The sequence below is a fragment of the Parasteatoda tepidariorum genome, chromosome 1 (genome assembly GCF_982258835.1).
Source record: "Parasteatoda tepidariorum strain Cologne lab strain chromosome 1, Ptep-v5.0, whole genome shotgun sequence".
Taxonomy (NCBI): domain Eukaryota; kingdom Metazoa; phylum Arthropoda; class Arachnida; order Araneae; family Theridiidae; genus Parasteatoda; species Parasteatoda tepidariorum.
The window spans coordinates 43519065-43546516 of NC_141755.1; the positions used below are offsets into that span (position 1 = coordinate 43519065).

The 27452-nt window shown below is 29.2% G+C and overlaps 1 protein-coding gene across 4 annotated transcripts in view; it reads right to left on the minus strand.

Moving 5' to 3' along the window:
* The window catches only part of LOC107446472 (allatostatin-A receptor), a 78608-nt gene that overhangs the window by 14930 nt on the left and 36226 nt on the right, over positions 1 to 27452 (minus strand). For all 4 annotated transcript variants that reach the window (XM_016061140.4, XM_016061141.4, XM_087162548.1 and 1 more), the window contains one exon: positions 845 to 942. The gene's annotated coding sequence lies outside the window, so the exon portion shown is untranslated. The remainder of the gene's footprint in view (positions 1 to 844; positions 943 to 27452) is intronic.

Here is a 27452-nt window from a genome sequence, read left to right on the forward strand (position 1 = left end):
TTGCACTTATTAATCAGCCCTTGAGTCATTAAGATTAAGTCCAATACATGACGATCCGATCATTAGATCAAAAGTAAGCAAGGAATATGTATTTTTTCAGGGTTACGTAAAAGTTACTTTTTCTTACACATTGAACTTGAAAAGTTAAAATTATGCGATAGATTAGAATAATATATCTGAAAAGGATGCGAACATTTATTTATTTTGATATTTTTGAAATAATTTTTTATTCGTGGATTTAATTAATTATATTGATTTTAGTTTCTTTCCTTTCTAACAATTTCCTAATTTTTAATTATTTATTTTAGCTGGCTGTCATTATGACTGGATCAACACAAAATTACCTGAAGATGGAAGAACCAATATTTTTTAAAGAAAATAAACCTCTAGAGATGTTTTCCCTCTTTAAAGCAAACCTAATGCTCTTAAAATGGTATAATATAGTTTATTAAAATTACATTTGAATAATATTCTTCAAGGCAAACAAAATTCAATTCAGTCTTAAAGCTGTAACTGATTCAACTTCAATTATTTAACTAAACCAAATCTTCTATTATGGAAAGAAAATAACGGTGGATTACATAAATGTATCATCACTAAATTAAATAAATGCACGAGTGGGAAAAATTTATCACAGAAAAGTTAAAAAAAGAACGAACTACGAAGGTTTCGAAAAGAATACTGAAATTGTAACAATTTATTTCATTGACATAATAGATTAAAACAAATACTCTTTCTCTTTCTCTTTTCATGAATATTAAATTATCATTGTATCAAGATTTTTAATGTAATGGTATTTAAAAGAATAAATATACCCATATGAATAGTGAAATAAAGTGCTTACCTCAGAAATCTGTAGTGCATTATTATTCAGTTAAATAAAATGCAGGCTATCCATAAAATAACTACAGTTGAGCATTCGCGACTTTACATACATTACATCTGAAAATTAAAAAAAAGAATTAAATTCGTAAGTTTTGTGATTTTAAATTCCGACGCATATCTTTCTATATATCTAGGTGTAGATTAAGTAAGCAAACAGAAAAAGAGAGGATTAGAAAATAAAATTTTACTATCAAATCTTAATAATATGAATACATGGAGGGTCAAAAATATATCAGTTTTATGAATTTGTCTTTTCATGATCACAAACTAAAGTATTGGTCAAGTTTCAGAAACGATTTAAAGATTGAGAAAATATTAAAAAATCGAATCGCACTAAAATTTCAAATTATTTTGAAAAACCTGAATAAGTTCATCATATGTGGAGAGTTTTTTTCTTCTTATGCATTCATCTTTTTGCATCTTTGAAATTATTTTAAGATCAGCCATTCTGCTTTTCATTTTTTCCCTCCTTAAATGTTTTTTTTTTCATATGGGTTTATTAAATTTATTAGAAATGGAATGTATAAAAATCGAAGAAGCAATTTCACATGGCGTTAACGTGGCGTTAAAATAAATACCCCTGATAATTTTTTTTCTTCAAAACTATGTATATTATTATACGAGTTATTCCAACCATAAACAATGAGTCTACATTCTCAAGTGTATGTTTTAAAGCGTTAGGTTCAAAGCATGGTTTCTTTTCAATGAACCTAAAAATTCTAAAACTTATGTGGCCAAGAATTCTTGGCCATATCCTGCGACATCTCGTCTCGTATGTTATCTTCAGAAGAAACTGAGTGCATGCAGTTTTGAAGAATAAAATTTTAAAATGTAAAAATATTCTTAAAGTCAATCACAAAAACCGAAAGCAAATTGGATTAGCATTGGGTTATTGGATTGGACGGCATTCAGCAAATATGCACTAACAAGGAACTTCAAATCGAGTTGAATAATTTATACAATGAGTTTTGTTATATTTGTAAAACATTTTGTCAATTTCACAGTGGCTGCAGAGTCATATACATTAGCGAAAAAAAAATTTGGGCTATAACTGGGAACTCACAAATCAAGTTGAATGTATGATACAATCAGTTTTTTTTATTTATAGAATATTTTGTCTCTTTTGCAGTTGCTGCGGAGATATATACATTGCTGAAAATGAAAATTTGGGAAAAATATCTTTGTAAACAGGCCAAGAAATTTAAAAAATATGCGTTATAAATAATACAATAGGAAAAAAAATAATATTGTTTTAGACACGTATAATTTAATGATATCGAGTTAAAGTAATAATTTAGTTGCTTGTTTGTTATTATGACGCCCAGTGGCTAAGTGGTAGCGCTTCGCGCTCCAGTGCCACAGGTCCTGGGTTTTATCATCGGGCCGGGCAAGGTTGACTCAGCCTTTCATCCCTTCAGTGCGTCGATAAGGGAGTACCAAGCATGCTTGGGAACTAAACACTTGGGGTTCCGCGTTCAGCTGACCACCTGAGCGGAACATCTGCTCCTGCACCCCAGAGCCCAAGGTCAAGAAAACGGAGATGGGCATAGTAGGCCTTGACCCTCTATGGGCTGTCGCGCCACTGAGTTTGGTTTAGTTCAGGTTAGTTTAGTTTGTTATTATAAAATGTAATTGTAAAATGCGGAATTATGCAAGAACGCTTGAAATTATTTATTAATGCAATATTTTTATTACAAGTTTATAATTTAATCTTTTAAAATAAATCTAAATGTTAAAGTTTGTGTTTAAGCAGACCAACAGTACTTATTCTCTATGGAATTTTCTCATTCCATAGGCAAAAAGCAATGTTGGCTAAAATATGTTGTTAGAGTTAAAGAAAACTTTTTGTTGTCTTTAACTGTAGATGTTGACTCAAAAATTTAGAAAAACTTGCTAAAATGTTCAAGGTAAAAGTTGTAATTTTGGTAATTGATGACTTAATAATTACTTCGTAATAGACAAAATTATTTGTATATATGATTTCAGAACTTCAGATCTGTCTGTTAAAAATTAACTTAACTGGCAAATTACACTTTTAGCATCGTTCTAGCAAGAAAGATCATAAAGTGCTTAGAAAAACAATTTACAGAAATAATAAAAAGAAGAGAGCGAACGAGCGGAAAAAATAAATAAATTTAAAAGTAAACTTTATTCAAAAATTTCACTAAGAAAACCTTTTGAAAGGTAATTTAGAATTTCATTTGCTTAAACACTAAATTAAATTGTTTCTTCAAAAATATTTATCTCATCCCAAAAAAGGCTTTTTTTTTAAGATCGCTTGATGGAATATGTATTATTATATTTTCGCTTAAAAGCTCATTTATATCATTATAGTATAAGTATTTGAACTTTTAATCATTATCGAAAGAAATAAAAATGTTAGCATTAGGGAAGATCAATTTAGAAATACTACATCAATATAAATGTTTTTCAAACTGCTCAGCGCCTTCTTTTTTTCTTTACATTATTTACTTTTTGTTCCATGCTTACACTTTAACGCGGTGCCATTTAGGGAAAGCTCTTAATGGATTTAAAAGGACTCAATTTTAATTTTCCATTATCTATCGCCCTTTAAAAGCATTCATTTTTTACCCTCATATTTCAAATAATGTAGAAGGAAACAGTTTTATTTTTGCCAAACAGTTCATAGCCTTTTAAGTAAATGGACAGTTTCGATAATAGTTATATTTTACATTCCTATTCATCAATAACATTTTTAAAATACTATTTTGACGTATTTTTACAATATCCAACTAGACATAAAATATTATTTATGCATTTTTGAACGAATGCTATAATATGATGTACAAAAGTTAAGCAGATACTTAAAATTTGAATTACTTTATACAATATGAAGAAAAAAGACTAGGCATATCACTTAAAATGTTTCAAGTTAAAAATGAACTAAAAAAATGAGCTAAAGATTGATTAATATCAAAAATATGTTTTTATCCCCATTTGGATATGAAATCGTTATTAAATATATTTTTCAACAAGAATAATAAAATTATAAAGTTTAACAAATGATGCAATTTATATTACAATTTATGGTAAGGTAAAATGCTTGCGTAGTGTCTAAAATAAAATAATTATTCATTACTATAATTAAGAATTTTTTATTTCCTCGCAATAATTAAGAATTTTCAAGAAAAACGATTACCGGAAATTATAGGTTCCTTTTTTTTTAATGGCAGGCACTTGGGGTTTGTCCCATCGGCCTCAGAAATGCCAGAACAGCTACTCTCTTCTCGTTACCCAGTGGGCACCTGTGGTTAAACCACGGCGGTGTAGCAGCGTCGCCCACGTCACACAACCACAAACCCGTTTATAGAGCGGGTCACATTCACACAATCGCAGACAAAGAAGATCGAACACACAGAAAGAGAAAGAAACAACTATGCCCTGAGCAGGATTCGAGCCCGCGAACATCGGCTCCGCAGTCAGGCACGCTAACCACTCGGCTACCTGGCCGGCAATTATAGTTTCCTAAATTATTATAAAAAATTCATTCACATTTAGTAAAACATTGAAATCAGAAAAGTAAGCTTAGCTAAATAAATGAGTTTTATGCCATGTTCTACAGTATCATGACAAAGTTGCGGAATTATGCCACATTTAGCAAATTTTACCACATATTATAAAACCATATTTCAACTATAATTTTACAAATATCATTACAAACACACTTCAGTAAAAATTACCGTGCTTTTGGTGTTCAAATAAAGAACACTTTCACCATATTCTTTTAGTTTTGACTATTTTTTTCTCGGTGTATTTATCTTAGAAATAGAGCTATCAAACATACTCTTTAATTTTAAATTGTTCCGCGAAAAAAAACTTTTTAATGTTAAAATAAATAGAAAAAAAAAGCTTTTTTTTCCTTACTTTTTATTGCAAAAGCTACGTATGAATATCAAAATCTGAACTTTTTTTTAATATGGACAATCTGAATTCTCTTTCTATAAAATAAATTTAAAAGAAAAAAAGCATTAAGTTGTTAAAAAATTATGAAATTCAGTAAAGTTGAAAAATTAAATATAATTATTCAAACTAAGTTATTAAAATCAAGGTTTTTTTTTTCTTATTGATAAATAGTTGTTTCGTTTTCCTTTATTAAAGGAGGGTAGGAATTAAAGCAAACAAAATGAGTGACATTTAAATAACTAAAACGATAAAGTTGGTTAGTTTCTATTTAATTTGATCTACATATTATAATAAGCTTTTATATTTTTGTGCATTTTTATAATTTCAAAGAAGTTGTCAAATTCAGTACTAACTTTCCCCTATCACAATATGCTTTTTTTATAATTTCCTAATACGATTTTAAGAAAATTATTCTAATAATATTATCAACTAGTCAGCAACTATAGATTTATTTAATATAATAAAGCGTTGTTTGCAAATTAGTTTCAATTTGATTTTTTTTTCAATTTAACTATTAAATTAACTAACAATATTGCTGTTAAATCAAATAAATGTATAAATTAATTTCCTCATGCATAATAAAATTAATGTAAAGTTTATAAATAAAATTTAAAACTTTTATAAAATTGTTACTTAAATTTTGTATATTACATTATATAATTAATTAGGTTTTATATTTATTGTTGGATGTTTACATTTTCAAAACTACATTTGTTTTGTATACACAGATTATAATATAAGGCACTATATCCCAATGAAATATTCTCTCTTTTATTGTAAAAAGTTTAATAGTTAACAAACTATCAGTCTATTTCTAAGCAAATAGCTATTTTCATTTAATAAAATCAGCCAAACGTTAATTTAGTTTTCTTTAAAAACAAACATATTTATCATTAATGTAAACTAAAACATAAATTAATTCAAAAAATTTTGATACATATTGCTACATAAGTTTGAAGATAAATGAGGTGCATTTCATGCGTTATCAAATAATTTTCCATTTTTGCACAAGTTTAGTTACTTTATTGACAGGTAACATTTTATTTCAATATATGGAAAGAAAACTTCAAATTATCCCACTTAAAAGTTGTGTTTAACTGCTGAGATAAAATTTCCCCCGCAATACACATCATTGTAGACAGGATCTTTTTGTTTGCCTTTCAGAAATAGCGTTCACAAAAGAGTGGAAAAAAATAGTATTTTTTAATACTTTAAATAATTTCTTTTCTACAAAGAAATATTGATTTTTCAAAATATCGGGTTGGAGGGAAAGTTCTGTCGTATTTTAAAGAAAATATTTGAATTCATTTATAAAAATATGCGTTTAATTTATAAAAATAATTTTAAATGCTTCGTTATTTGTTACAACCTGTTGCTATCTTTCATGTAACCTGTGAATTCCTGTTTTGTAGAAGTTCTCGTCCTTAGAATTGAAATAGTCAGCAACTGCCTTAGAAACACTTACAAAAGACTTGAATTTTTTACCCGTTAGATAATTTTGCAGAGATCTGAACAGAATACAATCTGATGGTGTAATGTCAGGTGAATACGGTGGGTGACTAAGGATTTCCCATCCTAACGCATTCAGTTTTTGAAGGGTCACAATTGCAGTATGCGGGCGAGCATTATCGTGGTGGAACACTATTCCTTTTCTGGACGCTAATGTTGGCCTTTTTTCTTTGATAGCTGCTTTTAATTTATCTAGCTGATTGCAGTACAGAACCGCGTTGATGGTTTTTCCCTGTTTCTGCAACTCGTAGTACACTGGACCTTTCCTGTCCCACCACAAACAAATCAGTACTTTTCGCTGTTTGATACTTGGTTTTGGAACTGTTGCTGACGATGTTCCTGGTTTGCAGTAGGATTTTTTTCTCTTAATATTCTCGTAAAGATTCCACTTTTCATCTCCAGCAACCAGCCGGTCCAAAAACGGCTCCACATTGTCTCTAATCAGATGTGATGAACACATTCTTACACGATCAGATAAATTCCTTTCCGTTATTTCATGTGGAACCCAAACACTTTGCTTTAACACAAACCCAAGAAATTTAATGTGATCTCCAACAGTTGTATGATGAATGCCAAACTCTTCTGCAATATGTCGACTTGTTAAATGTGGATTATTTTCCAACATGGATTGCAAAACATCACTATTGATTGACGACAGAACTTTCCCTCCAACCCAATAATTTTATCTGCCACACTTTTGTACTTTCGTTAAAGTTTGAAAGTAAGTGGAGAGTTTGCCATAAACTGAAATAAACATAAGATTTGAAAGTTTGTAATAAAAGACTAGTTTCTTATTGCATTTTTAGCGTTAAACGTACTTTTAAATTTAATTTGTAAAAAAAAAAATTAAAAGAAAATAAATAAGAAAAAAACTAGAAGAATTTAAGTTAATAAAAAAATAGATGTCTTTTTCTTTTCGATGAGACTTGCGTTGTTGGAAAAATAATTAGACCGCTCATTTGTTTGAGAACTCAGTTGTCGTTACTCAGATAACTCAAATACCTGATTCCATTTCCGCAACTCATTAACATGACAGGAACATTTATTGGGCAACTTCACCATCTCTTTCATGTATAAACAAAGAATATAATATTCGTTGCAAATTATACTCGTATTATCAAATATATATATATATATATATATATATATATATATATATATATATATATATATATATATATATATATATATATATATATATATATATATATATATATATATATATATGTAATAAATAAATACAAGAAAACACGAAGGAAGTTAAGACAATAAGTTTCATTTATTACGCTTAAGCTGCAAGTAAACAGAACTCATTAGATAAGTTCAAAATGTAGAATAAAACAAAAACAAAATATAGACATATGAGAAAAAATTATAGACATATGAAAAAAAAGGGGGGGGATAATAAGTAAAAAAATAACAGACAACAGTTGAAAAAAAAAGAGGATGAAATTTTATTTAAAAAACCGGAAAAAAAAAAGATGTAATCTTTTCATCAGCCCACACGATTATATCCGCAAAACTGAATAACTGATCATATCTTTTTTAAAGATATATCCAAGATTATATTTTTTCCGGTTTTTTAAATAAAATTTCATCCTTTTTTTTTTTAAACTGTTGTTTGTTTTTTTTTTTCTTATTATTCCCCCCCCCCTTTTTCTTTCTTCATATGTCTATAATTTTTCTTTGTTTTTTTCTACATTTTGAACTTAGGTAGATTTTTTTGGACAAATGATCAGAGATACCCAAAATAATAAGCCTACAAATCACATCATCCTTTTCATTGCACTGTATTTTATTCTACTACATTATATTGCATTTCATTGCACTGTATTGTATTCTATTGCAATATATTGCATTGCATTGTGTTATGTAATAATATTGTATTGCATATAAAATAAGTAACAGCAGATTATTATAGTTTTGAAACATACTTGAACATACTTGTAGTTAGTAGCCCCAAGGATTATTTTTTTATACAAAAATTGAAAAATTATGATCTACTAGACTAAAAAGTGTGGAACCACTGAGTTAAGGTAATAATTGTTTTTTTCATTCATATGAGTTATCGAACAAGCGAACCTTTGTTAAAAATGAATTGTTTGACAATTGGATTCTCGGGAAAAACGTCGGCTGGTAGTCGGAACAAACCTAATGTCGGAAAGCACATGCCAGACCCAATTAGTCATCGCTTAGAAAATGATGAAATTGCGTACAAGCTGGAGGAGAATCTTTTATCCTAAGCGGGTGTTATTTTATTTTTATAACAGTCGTTAAACGGTTGACCCAATTTTAGGTTTACGACTAATACTGTTCAATTCCAGAACTGTAATTTTGAACCCAATACTTGACTCCTGGATCAAGTATTGGGATAAATTTTGCCATCGTGGAAGAATTTTTGATGAAACTAACTCGAATTTAAGTTACATGGCGAGAAAACCACGAAAACCTCCCACGGTTAGCACAATCGTAAGGGGACTCTCACCCATGATCCGTCTACCACTGAGGGCATTTTACTTCGACTCTGTGGTTGGTACGAGTCGGATGCCGAATTCGTATTGACCAGCCATCGGTGGGATTTGAACCAGGTTCACCTCTTTGAAAAAAAAAAACGCTCTTATCCCCTGAGCCACTGCAAATTAATTGGGCCTGCACACTGGTGCGACCACTTACATGAAGCAGCATGTTTACTCTTTAGACGTTTGGATAGTCACTTTTTCAATCATCATCTTCATGACGAGTACACAGTTATAAGACCAATTTTTTAAGAAGAATTTAACATATTTCATCTAGCTAAAGGAATATAACAGTCGTTTTTATTAAAAACCATCATACACCTAAATAAATATCGATTGGCATGAAAACTGACATGACTTAAAAATCTGAAAAGCATATGGGAACAGCGTTTAAAAACTCAGAATCGCAATTTTGGTACATTAGTTCGATTCATTTCGCAGTGAATCGTTTAAACTGGATAAAGAGTGCATGACAAAGGCATATTAAAAAAATATTGTGCTTATACCAAAATTTCAGTGTTTTTCAACACTAAAAATGAGTACTTTTCTCCAAAATAGTGAAGAATCAAAAACGTTCTTTTCCACTAAATTGTGTAAAGTACTTGCCCCCCTTTTTGACATCCTGTAAAATTGTAATTTATAATTACCTTAAGAAATAATACGCATTAGAGTCAGCAAAGTTATTTTGATAAAGCTTTAGTTTGAAAGGCATCTATATACTAATTCTTAAAGTATCAGTTTATAGATAGTGCGAATCTTTTTCCTTTTATGTAACTATCTTCCTTTTATCCTTTTCTTCTATCTAATTCTTTTCTTACCTTCCTTTTATATATTTCAAAACTAAAAACATACATTGCTCTTTGAAACAATTAACTTCTGTTTCGATAAAATATTCATTGTTAATCAGCGTGCGAGACATTTAATTTTCACCACCTCCGACTCAATAGTAAGCAATCTACTGTTATCATTCAAACGTACTCCAAAATTGGCGAAAGTTATTCATGAATGGAGTAAATGCATCTGAGCTTGGTATTAACTTGATATTGAGCTTGATAACGCACGATTTGGTATTAACTTTTAAAAAAATACTCATTTACATAATTTTTAAACACCAAATATGGAAAGGTATTGCACTACAGTTTAAACAATGTAATAGCATTTTTCATAAAAGAATACTGGTGGCAATCAAGCGCAGATTCAGAATTTTACACATAAAATGCTGTTTTTTCAGTAGGACTATTATGTCTATGTTCGGTTAGCTAATCATTTATGTGAAAAGGTTTTACATTTTAGAAAGTATTCTAACCCAGAAAATGTCTTTCTTATTTTTTTATTCCTTATTAAGTGACAGAATCAAAATTTTAAATATTTATTTTCATTTATTTTTGCATTAAATAAGTGGCAATAATACCTTTAAAATTGGTCTTTTAATCTGAATATACAGTGGTTAAGAGCTTCTCCTGAAAATTAAAGTTACTTATTATATAAGTAACTTCGCAAAACTCGGACTTCACAAGTTCATAACGTTGAAATATTGAAATGCTCGTTAACGCAGGATTACTGATGTGATAACAAAAGAAAATGCATTTCAGCTCGTACTATATTCTGAACTTAATGATGGTGATGACTAAACGAGACTTAATTCCAGCGCCAACTATTAGAAATTCAAATCAGCAGAACTATTAGTTAATGCTTAAAGTTTAAACATATGCAGAATAATAACAGCTAACTATTCGCCATTTTTATTGAATTATTTAAAATTATTATTTCGAAGCTCTCCTCTGCTAAGAAGTATCAGTTTTTCTTAAAATAATTAAGTATTATTAGTAATTTTGTTAAATTTGTTGGAAAATTCTTTTACTTTAGGAAAGATAATGTCTTTTATATAAAATAAATTACTATACATTCAAAATAACTGGCATTTCATTTGAAAATATTCTCAACAGGATTCACAATAAAAACAACAAGCAGACTAAAATTAAATTTAAATATCAAAAATGGCACAAAAGTTTCAAAAACACTAAACTTTAAATAAAATTTATTTTCTAACCTGTTTTGATTTCGAAAACGTATATACCTCCTCTCTAATTTATAAAATTCTTAATGACTTGCTTAAGCCTCATAGCCTAATTAATCTTGATGATATAATTGACGGAGAAAGCTGAAAGTTTCTCGTTCATATTAATCTAAATAATTATCCTATTCTATTTAATGACTGTCTTTTAGTGGTATCCTTATGGACAATAATTTTAGTGCTAATGTTTGCAATATTTTTCTTTTCTCCAAGAATATAGATTCGTTTACTCAGTTGATAATCTTTATCTACCAAAAAACCGCTTCTATATATATTCTACTCATACGATATACATACCTCTGGATTGCTATGCATTTTGGATCAACTTTAAAAGGGATAGTTTGTAGTATGCAATGGCGCTCAACATCATCCCACCAGCTATAGAAGTGGCGTGCGATACGGTAGAGTAGGTACAGCGTAGGTAGGATTGACACTTATATGCCAATGATTCTGTTTGGAATTGTGTCACCTTAAACGGGAATAAACTACAACTGAATAGAACCAAGTCGTCATCAATAATGAATCCAGATTTAATTGGGCCAGTGATGATCGTCGTGTACTAGCGTGGAGGCAACGGTTGAAAGCCTTACGCCTGCCAACGCAGTGAGACAGCGAACCGTTTCTGCATCTATCGTGATGGTCTGGGATGTCATCGCATGCAGCACACTATCATCCCTAATATTGATCCATGGTTCTACAACAGCCCAGAAGTACGGTTGTGACATGATGAGCCACATTTGCTGCCCCTCATTATAAGTCTTCCAGGACACATTTTCCAACATGCGATGCTCACCTACAAACAAGGGTGTCACACGATTGCCTCCGCCACATTACCTCCCCACCCTGGCTGGCTCGTTACTCAAGTTTGTCACCAAACGAGCATTTTTTAACTGGTTACTGAGCGAGTTGAACAGACTTTGAGTTTAGTCTATTTAGTGGTGTCTAAAAGCAACAGTGGAATTAGACGTCGCACCTGCTCTTTAAATCGTACCAACCTCAAATATATTGAGTATTTATGAGTAAGTTGAACATGCGAAAACCAAAACAATTAATTAATATATAATGAGAAGTGTGATATTAAAGCTTTGAATTCTTAAAAATACGGTAAAATATTGTAAGCCTTATGATAATAACCGTACAAAAATCATTACCAGAGTACTTTGGTAAATATAACCGAGCTTTTCAATGTTCTCATAGAAACCGAAATGTAGTAAAGTTTACCATATTCTGGTAGTTTGGACCATACCGATAGCGAATGTAAGCAAAAAAATATTAAAGTTTATTATGTAATTAATTAAATTTTAACTATGCAATATTAAAGAAGCTGCCTTATTTCTTTTTTTTCAATAACTCCATTAACATGTTCCAGTAAGCATATGCATTATTACTGGATATATATTGAATACTTTAATATAATTTAAAGAGCATGCATTTAAAGAAGCATCAGTTATTATCTCACATGATAGTGTGTTCTAAAGATATTATATTACATTTAAAAACACAAATGACCAGCTCGTTGATTTTTATTTATAGCATTAATGCTTCTGACAACCTATTACTACAAAACAAGCCACCTGACGCTTGAAATTACCACTGACTGATTTACGTCAAGATCATGGGCAAAACACTAATCTAACTAATGGTCAACAAGAAAAATATTCGTCGACACAGCTAAGAACTGGCAACGTTCGGTAATGTTGGTGATAAACAACAAACCTTTATGTTTACTACCACTGTCAGTTCCTGCTGATCTGAGTTTAGAGCAGAGTATCTTAGAGCAATGAAATTTTCATTGTCTATAAAGTTAAGCTTCGAAATACAATTTGCTATGATTGTCCTTCGAAGAAGAATTTTTTGTCTGGAGATAATTTGAAGAGATAAAGAAAAATAAAATTAAACACATATTTTTTCGAGAATTCTTCTACCATAAAACTAGCTTGTAACAGAAAACTTTTCTGCTGAAACTTTACCACGGCACTTTGTTGCTGTGGGGGATAAGCAAACAATAAGTTTTCCGGTTCTTTCTTGTACAACTTTTTTTATTGTTAAACTCATTTCTCGTCTCTCACCTTAAATGTTTCACCGACAGAAATAAGTTTTTTTCCCTTTTCTAGACGGCGTATAAATCTCATGAAGCATATTAGTTGGGGGAAATAAAAACTGAGATTGAAAGAAACCTTACAAAGTATTCAAGAATATAAATAAAACAAAGATACTAAATAAGAAAAGAAATAGAAACAACTTAGTTTCAGTTTATCTTTTCTTCTTTAATTTAGTTCTTCATTTAATAGAATGCCCAAGAATAAGAAAATATTTCTTGCTAACAAAAATGAATTATATTCACAGAAAAATTCCGACGAAGGATGCAAATCGATAAAAGAATAATTGAATTGATAGTTAAGAAAGAAATCTCATCTAATCTTCTTTTACCTTTTGAAACAATATTTATTTTTAAAACCATCAACACTGTACAATGAGAGTCAAAGTGACGCAATAAATAAAATGATAAACTATAAATATCCTAAATATAACAATAGGATTTCAAAATGTCGACCTAACAACAAAAATTACATCAGATATGTATTTATAATGTCAATTTTATGTTAGAGTATTTCTCAAGTAACAGGAACATTTTTATTTTCATTCCACAGCTAGAAATAAGTCCTTGAATGTGCTCTGTGGAACTCATAGTGTTCCGAATTCACCTCGCGCTGCTGCGGTAGACATGTTTAGACTTTTGATCGGACATAATTGTCTATGTTCTCATTTATTTCGCCTTAAGCTGATTACTTCATCAGATTGTCTTTTATGTAATTCGGACAAGCCATGACTGCTGTACATTTGGACACGTGGTCTGCACTGAAAGACTTTGTATTGTTAAGAAGTACTGGAGAAATAGAAGCCTAATGACCTAGTAGTGAATGTCTGGCATTTGTTTAAGAATTATCTTCATTCTAAAACGTAGAAGTTTTATCATACAACAATTACAATTAACAATTTTCGAGTTATGGTTCTGGAAGGTCTCTTATACATAACAGAAAGGTATATAAAATTGTTCTCTGATTTATTTACAAGAAATTAAACCAATCTATATTATATTATAATCTATATAAGTCACATAAAAAAAGTCCAATTTGCATCTTGCTGTGGACTACAAATGTATTCTATCACTCATCTGTTATTTTGCTCTTCCAATGGGAGCGGTTGCTATCTATACTCTAAATGCGAAACACAATACATGTTATTAGCATAATAAGAAAGTTTTATAGTAATTAAATACGAAATTAATTAAGGGGAAGAAGATAATTACTTTAATAGTTATGGTATGGGCCCTATAAGGATATCTGAATCGGTGAAATAGGCCAGTTCCTCATAAACTGAATACGAAAATAAGTGAAAGAAATGAGGAAAGAGTTTAAAAATGTAGAGTTTAGACCTGATATGGATACCTAAAATCTGATATCTTCTCCATATTCAGAGTTAGCTGCCATCTTGAATTTACTGAAAGTGAAGGAGAGTCAATAGTACAAAAAAACTATCTTTACCAGCTATTCGAGTGATTTATAATTTCGTACATCTTTTTACACTGAATCAAATGACTCTTAAACCTAGCTGATAGAACTAATATTTCAGAAGTTATAAGATATTTAGTAAATATAGAGTATGGTAAAAAACAAATTTTTATATCCGGGAACAACCATCCAGACAAACGAAATATTATATTCTAAACATTTATCTACCCTGAATCGAATGATACAAAATCTATAGGTTTAATAGATCAAAAGTTATCAATGGTAGTTAAAAGTTATTATCTATCAAAAGTACAGCTTTGCACTATTACCTAATTTTCCTTTGATACTATTATATGGACAATATATACAAGTATAATAAAGATTAAGCATGGTTACACGTGAATTCAGTTGAGATTAACGCTTAATAGATAAAAGGAATATTCTAATCTATGAAAGGCTTAAGATTTAAAATTATAATTTTTCACTTTTATTTTATTTCGCATAAAACAAAATTTTACTTCGATACTCTTCGTTCTATCGATTAAATTTTGATTTCATTAAATTCATCGTTAAAACAAAACAATATAGTAATAAATATATACTCTTTGCTTTTCTTAATATTATTAACTGTCCACTGTTTGTATTTTTTTTTCATGTTAAACTTCCCATAGCCTTAAAAATTCTGAATTTTTATTCCGGACGATTTGATTATGGTATCATTTGATTCACCGTAAAAAAAAAAATACATACTGTACATTACCTGAATTCTCTTGATAGTGGTGTTTTGGTTTTTATTTTTATATTGTTATTGTGACCGTGTTTCTCATGCTCTTTATTTAAGATAATGGTTATAGTTGTCCTTGGAGGAGGAGGCAATCTTCGGATTTTCATATTGGGCCCAAGCTATAAATTTTAAAAATACCTCTCTTCAGTTTTTCCCTAATTAGATAATTTTTGAAATTTATAATGACAATCAATTTCGTACTATTTTTAAAGATGTAAAAAATGTCTTAAACTTATTTTGCAATCAAGGATAAATAGGACATCTTACTTAATTAGAACTTAGAGCATGAACAGGACAGGGCAGACTTTGATACAAAAATTTCTGCAATTTTTAAAATACTTTAAAAATTAATTTTTACCCTTACTTGAAAACTTAAATAAGATTATTAATGTAAATGTAATCCAAAATTTTAAAAACAAAGTTTGCGCCTAATTTTGATAAACCTTCAGTATTTTTTGTTAACTAAGACTTACAAACCACGTCATAATTTAAACTTTTGTATAGACAAATAAAAAATCAGAAATCAAACAAAAAGAACATTAAAGTTGTAATTTAAACAAATTATTGTTTAGAAAGATTTTTAAGCTGTCACTGTTAACTTATTCTGCCCCTGAGACGAAACTAAACTCAAAATAATGAAAAGTACACAAAAGTTTACAGTTTTTTTTACTACTGACACTTTAGCTTTAGAGAGGTTGATTGCTAGTCTTTGTTTTGTTGTCTAAATTGAATTATAACTTCAAAAATAAAGCTTCTGCATTTTTTTTAAAAAAAAATACCTAATTGTAATGATGTCTAAATGTCAATTTTCAAATAATCTAAAAAAATAGTAATAATAGTCGGAAAGTTAAACCATTTAAAGGACTCGTTATTTCCCTATTGAGAAAACGATCTTCTTTCCATCAAGTGTGGTACAATATTTAACTCATTTACACTTAAAGGGTTAGATTATGAACCGTAAAAAAAATTAATTCTTTTACGAGAATTCGATTTATAGTTTTTAAAACTAGTTGCGATATTTCTAAGTAAATAGAATATTCTTTATATTCCATTTTTGAAATACTTAAATTTTGAATGACAGGGCACGTCTGTTAATTTTATTAATTATATTAATGCAGAAATGCGTTGTGCATTAAAAATAACTTTTTTTCGAGCACATAATTCAAAAATATTTTTAAAACTGCCACTGGAGATAACGAATTAGTAATTTTAAATTCAAATTAAATCATTAATGAACTTAAAACAATTAAGGAACAAATTAGCTCTCCATTTTTTTATGAAGATTTATTCTTAACGATTTTTAAATCTGAATTTTAAAAATAAATTTGACTGACATTAAGTCCCAACTGGTAATTACTTTCTTTCACCGCATCCGCAGATGAATAAATTAGTATTTTTTCATGAAATTTTTTTTAGAAAGATTTGAAAATATTTAAATTATATCAAATAATATTTTGAAGTTGTTTTTTTTTTCTAAAATGCTCTTTGCTTCTTGTAGATGGAAGAGCAGTAAGTCACTATTAATTGCTAAAATACTTTATTTAAGCTAGTGTAAGTTGACGTTAACAAGATTAATGTTTTCCCACAACTTATTTCCATTAAATGTCAGGAAAAAATAGTTTTGCGTTAAGAGCTGTTTCGTTGAATTATTTATGTTTAAAAGCGTAGATTAATAGAAAACGGAGTCATTTTTTTAAATCATAAAAGCATTTTTAGCTAAATATATTTTAGTATTTTATTAATAAGAAGTAACACTAATATTACCTTCATTTAAAATGCTGCTACACTTAGATTATTTTATACGAATTACTTAATTTTAATAAAAACCTAAACATTTTAAAATAGTAGAGATGCTTCAGTTTTAAAATCATATGTATCTCCTCCATCATTTAAATAACAAAATGAATACTCCATTAAAATTGTATATTGTAATCGTGATAGTTTAATGAAATGTTTTAAAAAAATATTTGTATGGTCCAATTTTGATATCAAACATGAAATGTTAATTCCAATTTTACTTAAATAAAGAGTTTTTAAATAGTCTTTCTTTATTATAGAATAATAACATACTATAATACTAACAAAATTGAAAAAAAAAATTCTTTTAGATTGGCAAAACAGTTTTTAGTTTTAGCTTAGTGCAGAATAATAGATAAACGATGAAGCTGATACAGGATAAATAACTTTTTCTTTTAGCTTGTTCACCTTACAGTAAAAAGTTCTTGTGTAATTAAACTCGTATTTCCATCAGTTTTGTATTATTTATATCAGTTTCTTACTATTTATGTCAGTTATTTCAAATCGACGGCCCTAGCTATTAAAACAACACATTTTACATCGATGCTTTAAAAAAAAAACGTGCTATGTTTGTAAGAGCTTTTTTTTTAAAAAAAAAAGTATATGTAAGCGTACACTCAAGTATACTTGTGAATTAATTAGCTCTCGCATTTATACATAGTCCAGTAACTACTTTTCTTTCAAAGAATCGATCCATATGAATGTTTATTTAAAGATTTCATAAGGATGTTTAATTTGAAACCTAGTGGTGATATGATACAAATAAAAATGAAAATGATACAGAGCGTTTTCGCGATATTAATAGATATTGAGAGCTATTCTATTACTAGGTATATTAAATATTTTTAACTAGAGGAAAACCCATTCGTCATACGGGGGGGAAATAAAAAGTAAATTTTCAATAAATGAGTATTGAACAACACAACAAAATGATGCCTGATACTAAGAGGCATGTAGCTATGTAAATAAATATAAAATAATTTTCTATCTTTCGTTTTTGTATTATTATTTTTTGCCCCTCCTGGTGGCTATAGATTAGTAAAGCACGTTTTTAGTATGTCATTCCATCAAAATAAGAATTCAGAATCATTTTTCATAATGCTCTTGCTAGAGGCCATCTCTTGATTATCAAACTTTACTTTAATACAATGAAGCAATTTTCTCCTACTCTCATTCATTTCGGTGGGGCCTTAAATACCCTCTTTCCACAGTCTCTATAGTAAAACTACAAACTATTTATGCAGTTTTATTAGTACCAAATATAATAAATACTTTGCAACTCTATTTGTATATTTGCACTTATTAAAAATGGACCCTTTACCATAATAGCAGTAATGAATATTGTCAAAACTATTTAAGCGTTAGGTACTTAGAAGCATGGCAATTTTTTACTTTTCTCCTACACCAATTAGTACCATATCTCAATTAATTTTAAATTTTATTTCATGATTTGATTTTAACACCAGTAAGTCCTTATTACATAAATTCTATGTATTTACCAAAAAGTATCATTGGCGCAAAAAGTAACTAAGTGAATTTTAATTTTCTCTTAAACGAAATAGTATCATTTCTACATTAATATTTCCTTTAAGTGCATAAGTATATTTTTATTTTAATTAGTATTTATTACAAAAGTTAATTAAGCATTATTGGCCTCAATAATAGTATGGAAATTATGTTTCTTCTAATGAAAACTTACCGAATTTCCATTAATTTCCCTTTTTATAAAGTAACTTCCTATTTTTAATAGTAGATATTACTTAAATCAGCATTATTGGCGTTAATAATAGTGTGGCGGTGTTTTTAAGCTTCTCTGAAACAAATTAGTACTATTTCTCCATCAATTTTATTTTTTTAGAAAACCTTGTTTTAATTTATTTACTTACATTTTAAACTATTTAATTTAATCGAAACATGTTTTAAACGTATGACTATAAGTAGAATAAACCCGTGGTTTTAGATAACCAAAATTCACTTTTCACCGAAATTCAGTTTCACTTACGTTTATCTGACATGATGAATAAAATTTAATTAAATATTAAAAACGTTCAATAAACTTCTTTTTTCATTAAAGCTACAAGACATCAATGATGTAATTTAAAATATTTAATAAATTAGAATCATCTACAGTTTAGTTTAAAACAATGGTTAGTTGTAACAGTAGCAGAAAATGAAAAAAAAAATCACGTTTTAAATGTCTCTTCGAACGATATAATTGGAATTTTCGAACAAATTTTAGGTTCAGGGGCTAAAATTATCCCTTTCACGCACAGTCCAAATTTCTGGACGCAAACATAAATGATTATGAAGTTATAAGATAGACAAACACTTAGACCAACATAGGCACTTAGAAAACCACGTCTTAGAAAACAGACTCATTGAAAACCTCGAGGAGAGTACAATTTTTCCCTCAGTGTGGACCATAGTCACTGCGTAATAACTATCGGGGAGAACAAGAACAAAATTTTCATTATTTTGATTTATCGAAATTTAATGGTCCGAAAAAATACAACAGATGTTAATTCAGTCGTGTTTTTGTGAAAAAAGAATAAAAGTCAAGAGCTTAAGACAAACTCAAGAACCATCTCTTAAACTGAATGATAAATTATACCTGTTACGCAAAAGATTCTATTGAGTTGATTTAGGAATAATCTTATAAACAATTTAAAAGAAGCATTAAAAAAAACCTTTTTACATTTCGTCGGTGAGTTTTTAAATCCTGAAACAGCCCAAAAGGCGAGTTCAAATCCCAGAGACGTCTGGTCTATACGAGTCCCGCATCCGGCTCGCACCGACCACAGTGCTGACGCAAAATATCCTCAGTGATGGACGGCTTATGGATTAGAATACTTTGCCGTCAGGCTAACAGTTGGAGGTTTTTATTTTCCTCTTGATGTAACGCAAATGCGGTTAGTCTTTATCAAAAAGTCCTCCACGAAGGAAAATTTCTCCCAATACTTGATCCAGAAGTTCCCTTGTCTTCCGGATTGGGTTCGAAATTATATGGCTATGGATTTGAAATTAGTTGAAGTTGCAAATCCAAAATTGGATCAACTTTTCCACGACGAATATAAAATAAAAATAAAAAATTGACAGAAAATTATAATGAATTAAGAATTTTAAAACTTAATTTGTCGGTTAGAGTTCTGAAAACGAAGATACCTAGTCACTCCGAGCGTTGGGACCTTACTGATTGTGTTTAGAGTTTAAATAAGTAAGGAAAAGTAAGCACGCAATTCTTTGTTTAATTCTTAAATATGAGTTGATAGAAAATGCTGCATTTTGAGTCGTATTTATTTTTGTAATTTCACATAAAGCTGTGCTCAGTTTTAAAAACTGACCAATGATTTATAATTAATGCACACAAAAAATGTTAAAAGATGTGTACTTATAGCTCAGTAGAAGCCTAAATCTTTTGAAAATATTCAGTTTTATTTCAGATTTCACATCACATAATTCTATGTATTTTTAACTACATCATAAAACTCTCTCGAAAATTAAATTTATTTAGCAAGAATCCTTTCGCTATTTATAAAAATAAAATTTAACTGAGTATAATATAGTTTTTTTTATTAGATTAGATGCATCAAATACGATATAATCATTTCTTGAAAAATTTTAGGCATTATAAATAATTGGATATTTCAATGTTAGAAGCTGTTATTAACAGAAAGATTTACTTTTAAAATAAATTTCGAGCCGGAAGTTTCAATCGTTAAAGCAACGACATGGAATTTACAGCTGCTCATTTCAAACTCCTTGAAGCGTCAAATGCATATATATCTACCTATTCTCCATCCAAGGTACTTTCGAGGTAATAAATTAGAGAGGGTATTATCAAAAATGAGGAAATTACTTGCGCATATTTCATAGGAAAAAGTATATTATCTCAGATATTATATGAAAGAATATGCAAGCTACAAGATTGCGAACTATGTTGATTCTTAGATTTATTAAATTTCTGCAATGTATATGCAGACAAATTAATTATAATTATGCAGACAAAAATACCATGTATTAATAACTATTTAAGTTATATGTCTAAACTAGAGATAATTGAAAAAACTATGTCATTTGTCATGAGAGGATATTATCAAAAATGAGGAAATTACTTGCGCATATTTCATATTTCATATTCATATTTCATATTCATATTTCATATTCATATTTCATATTCATATTTCATATTCATATTTCATATTCATATTTCATATTCATATTTCATATTCATATTTCATATTCATATTTCATATTCATATTTCATATTCATATTTCATATTCATATTTCATATTTCATATTCATATTTCTTATTCATATTTCATATTCATATTTCATATTCATATTTCATATTCATATTTCATATTCATATTTCATATTCATATTTCATATTCATATTATCTCAGATATTATTTGAAAAACCATGCAAGCTACAAGATAATGAACTACGTTGATTCTTAGGTTTATTAAAATTTCAGACAAAAATACAATGTACTAATAACTGTTTAAGATAAATGTCTAAATTGGAGATAATTGAAAAAATAATTTTATTAACAGTGTTTGGCTTATTTTTCTAGATTTATTGAGTCAATATTATTGTTGTTAATTGGTTTGAAATTGGTTTTGTAGCATCTCAACATAAAAGTATCTAAATATGTAGCGTACGGAAGTAACATTGATCTAACGTATTTATGCAATGATACCCAAATTCATGGAAAACACTTTTCTAATTCGCAGATACAGTAAGCATAAACAAGTGTTACTCTGAAAAATTTGGGATCTAGTAGTCGGAAACTCAAGTATTAAGATTCAATGGTTTGCAGAATTAATTACTTAGAAACGTCTATGATGAACGTTATGAAACCTAACTCATATACTTACTTCGATTTATAAACATACTATAAATACGGGGAAAAAAATTCTGGTAAAAATACCGTACTGTATGGCAATGAAATTTCTGGTTAATAAACATAATTCTGGCAATAAAACTGAAGTACATTATATTTAAACCACTCATTAATTAATTGTTTCGTTCATATGCACTGTTAAAAGTTTCTTTCAAAAATTATGGTAAAATAACTGGCAGCTGTCTGTCCAACCGATTAACCGTTAAGTTTAAGGTAAAGAACATTTTTTTCCTTTATGGTTTTGAAACCATTAATAAAAAGTATGGTTATAAAACCATGGATACAAAACTAGACGGTTTTTTAACCATTTACAACTAGCATTTTTCAGAAACGTAAAAAAATATTAATTATTTTGGTAGACATAAGAGCTCGGCTTTTCGTAAGGTGATGGGCATTGGAGAGTGCCGGACACTGGAAATTCTTTATGTGTTGAAGGGAAGGGAGGAAATATTGGGGTGTCAACACTAGGATGCGAACTCCAGTTCTGCCGGTTACGAGATTGACAGATAAGCCCGCTCGGCTATGATATGTATGCAGTTGCAAAGAACTAAGTAACTTAATTAGGTAGTTGGTGCGATGAAATTCTGGTTGCTTAACCGTATTAGGTGAAAGAGGTTAATAATCTTTCTCAAATTTAACAGGTTGATTACCATTTTATTTATGGTTATTTGACAGTTTTGATTAAATATGGTAAAATAACCATTCAATAAATTGTTTTTTAACCATGTTTTTCGAGAAATTTCTAACAGTGTGGTAATGGTTTACCAGACATTTTTTCTAAATAAACTGCCAAGTAAATTTAACCAAATAACAGTTTTTTTTTGTCATACTCTAAGAAATCACAATAAAATTTCAAAATTTTACCAGATTTACTAAATTTTGTCACATATTTTAAAACTATATTTTACGTTTAGTTTAATCTTTACTCCGTTGCAACTTAAGAAAAAAACCATTGCGGTATATAATTTCAGTAACCATCAGCATCTGCATGTAGTTCCGTTTTATTTAGCTATCAAATTATATAAATAAACCTTCAAAGCACTATAAAATCTTTTAAAAGTTAAACTCATCCGACACTATTTTTATAGGCAAAAAAAAAAAGGCCTTGCTACGTCGTTTCAAGAATGGCGATATTGATATTCGTTCGCGCTTGGAGCTTGGTATTTCTTTTGTATGCATTTTGATGCAAACAGGCTCTCTACATAGGGATAATGGTTTTTTCTTAACTTGCAACAGGGTACAAATCATTACAAAAGCTCTTCGGTAGAAATTACCGAGATTTTTGGCGTTCTCATAGAGCGAAAAACAAATAAATGTAACCATATTCTGGTAGTCTTGAACACATTTTTTTCATAGTGTACACTCCAATCCTCAAACTCAAGAGCAGTAATTCCAAGCACTGGCTCTCTAGAAACTTCATCTGTTTCAACAGATGTTCTTCAGTGTATAAACTTAATCCGATGCTAGCAGCAGTAAAATTAGGAAATTATAACACAATGAACTCCTGGATACAGCAATATTTTTTGGAAACAAAAGTGCAGATTTCTTCTGATGAGAAAGATCAACTGCGGTATAACCATCATATTCAGATATGACAGACCACTCCCAAATACTAAACATAAAGCAAATTTAATAGACAAAAAACGTCTGAAACTGGTGGGTGATAATCATATAAAATGATGATCCTTGACATGATGCAGAGGCCTCTTTTTGGTTACTAACATGACTGGGGGTGGGGGGGAGGTCACCGAAATATTATTTTTGTCCAATTTTTTTGACCACTCTGTGATTATAGCGAACTTATGAACAGAGCTCATATTCAAGCTCTCTGTTCTAGAGAGTTCATATATAGAGCTCTCTTGGCTACGACTCCGAAATCACCCGCCAATTGCCAATGATTGTATTAGGCAATGATTTATGCCACTTTTGTTTTGTTCTTATCCAGGCCCTTGTTTAGAATATTACTCTACTCGAACTATTGTTGTATGCCGTTAGATATGGAAACTAACTATATTTATTTGGTATCTCTGCCCTTAAATACGGTGGGAGTAGTACAGCTGAAATCAATAAAGATACGGATTCAATTATTTAACTTGCATGGCAGTTGAAGGTTCCTCTTTCCTTGATGTTATTTTTATTTTTTATGAGTTAATTTTTTTATATCTCGTAATCTAATGCGCGAATAGATTAATCATTGCACCAATTTAAGAAAATTTACATCCTCAAAAAGTATTTCACGCTAAAATTAAGTAAGGCATTTTTTATCGATTTTCATAATTTTATTTATTAATGATTAAAATGATTTAAATTTTCAAGAAAACAAAACCTCAAAATCTTGAAAATTATTCAACTGATTTCTCATGAATTTCATATTTTAAAATAAGGAATTAATGTTGTTTAACACGTTCACGCCGGAGTGACCCACCGGTGGGTCACGCTAGATTGTCTCATCTTGGCAGCGCACTGGAGTAAAAACTGGTAACAATAAATTTCATTTTTTTAGTTTTTTTCCGGAAATAATAAAAATCCATAACTACCAATTGTTTTTAACGGATGCAATTTTTATATTGAATTGCTTCTTCGCCGTGATAAATTTCCTTACAGTGAATTGTTATTGTTGAGAATAGATTAACTCCTCCCGAATATTATCTAATATTGAAATAGTTCTTCTACCAGTATTTTCTCTTTTCCCGTACCAGTATTTTCACTTTTCTCGGTGTGAACGTGTTAAATGGATTAAAATGAGAATATTTCAAATGTGAGACCTTTTCAATTCTAAATAAATTATAAAAAAGCAATAACGAGCTATAAAAAAACTTTTTGCTCCAAATTATATTGATTAAAAATTTTTTAAATTACATAATTATAATTTTGATATATAGCAAAAGTTTTGATATAGTATGTTGAATTTTTCGCTCTGAATTATCTTTAGTAAAATAAGTTTTAAAATAAATGTAATTATTTTTTGAAGATATGTCAGAAAAGAAATTTTTGATTTTTTTTATAGATTTTATCGAAAATAATATATCGAAATCCCATTTTTAATAGTGAATTTCGTGAAAAGTATGAAATGAAAATCTTTGCCTTTAGGCTATTCATTACTTCTGATCAAATCATTTCTTTTCATCTAAAGAAATCGAAAAAAAATAGTCCAAGATTAAATATTTCTTTTCTATCTCGTTGTAAATTCTAGTAACATTCTTAGTTAATTTCCGATGTAGACAGTAGGAGGAAAATTCCATTACAAAACAAATGAAAAAGGTAGAAGGAGAGGCGAAAAAATTCTAAAGATAGAAATCGGAAGACTTGAATTTTGTCTTACTTTAGAACTTCTAATCATCGCACAATTCGATCAGAATATAAAATATTTTCAGTATGTTTGTGTCATCAAAAATACAATTTATAAAAATAGAAAAGAAATGTGCTAGATAATTCCTTATATTTTCACTTGATGCACGATCTTTTGTGCTTCGTAACACTCTTCTTTTCCCTGGAATATCTATGCAATTATACATTTAAAAAAAAACTGAGCGTAATTTCCCTATCTTATTTATCGAAAATTATTTTACGGATTAAACGTTACATCTGCATTATGTATATTTATCTGCATTGTCGAAATAGTAGCATACACTGTAAAAAAAATACGGTAAAAAGAGTTGCAGTTCCTGACTCTAAATTAACATTTTTCTCGTAAAAGTTAACTTTAGTTATATTCATTATCTTCAGTGAAACTCGAGCAATATGTTTGTCGAATCAAGATAGACCATGAAATAGGTCAAAGTATAATGCTGCAACCTGAGGAGGAATGAGAGAGTTGCATGTTCGTTGCCCATGGTCACTAATGTGTAGGGTCTGGAAAAAAGACGTTATGGGAGCCGATTCCGAGAACTTTGCCCTGTAAAAAAAATCTACCATCATAGGAAATGATTTATATTGTAAGAGTCCTAAAAAATCAGGCCAATTCCAGCAATTTCAAAAAGTATAAGTAGATCAATGAAGAAAAGCAAATGATATTTTTTGGAATTGTTCGGAATGGTTTGAATGGAATTGTTTGGAACAACTGTTTTGGAATCGACTTATTTAGGCTGAGCTTTCTGCAAGATTGTAAGGAATCAGTTATGGAAAAGGGTAAGATAAAGTTACTAAAAATATGGACGACTCATTACTTAGGAAAGAGTAGAGAAATTAGAACTCTAACAACGATTAAAGAATTCCATTAGTTCTGATGTATATCAATGTAATATACTTGTATTATACTTGTAATATACTTGTTTTAAAATGATATCGAACAATCGTTGAAACGGGTGGAATTATGAATGTCAGATTTTGAGTTAGAAATAGTAGAAGCTACACACTATGCAAATAACTGTAATTTTAATAAAATGCCAATTTTATCACCCAAATAAATGCTCTGATCAAGATCAAAGAGGAAGCTTTATTTTACAACGTTTTTTTCCAAATAAATTAATCAGCAATTCTACAAGATTTCTGAAGTTCGTTACAATTACGAGTACTGTTTTTTTTTTCTCTAGAGCATTAAGCGTTGCCGGATTACTAGAAACGAAGTTACAGATGTTTTAGTAGGAACTGATCTGAAAGATTTCGTCCGCCAGTTGCATTTTCAAACCGAAACTAAAAATATCTCATCTTATTCTTTTTATTTGAAAACTATTTACCCAGTTTTTTTAGTTATTATGCCCTTTTAAAATGCTACTGTGAGGCCTTAACTAATATATAATGAAAACGCAAAGAAACTGAACCTGGCAATACTGTGAAATTTGTGTTTTTTACATCTTTTTCGATTATCACACGCTATTCTATTCACTTTTATTATATCAAAATTGTTATATTTTATTACCTAAGTGGTTTTGTTTTTTATTATTTTTTGTCGCTATTTTTTAATAAATTTGCTTTCTTACAATGGGACATGGACGGATGTCTCATCAGAAAAAGGGAAAGTTCACTGGAAATCAGTATTCTGCTAGTGTTATTGATGACCCTGAAAAAATATGTTATTGATGATACAGAAAATGCCAGTTCGTCCGAAATATGTAAATAATTTACTGATATTTCATTGACTTAATTTTAACTATCGTCTACGCTAATTAATTAGCACATTTTAAGTTACCTTCTTGAACCATTAAGACTAGAATTTGAAGACTTGATTATTAGATCAAAAGTTAGTTAGGATTGGTTTTTTATTTTGCGTACTATGCATGTAAGACAGAAAATAAGATTTTGCACTAGAAAATTAATAAGTTTAGTTTTTAATTTACACTTTCTACCACAGCTCCCAACAATCCCATAGTCACTTTGGTGAATGTCCGAAATATTTGTTATATCAAATTTGATATTAATTTATTCCTTGATATTATTATATTTATTTGATATTTTAATATCTGTTGAAGATAGATTAGGAGAAACATCAGTGTTCGGAATACCGTTTAAAAGCATACCGAGCAGCGGCCCTTGACCTTAGAAAAAATATTGATGCATAATATCGTAAACATGTATACTTTTAGCAAATCCAGGTTAAGGTAACGGGT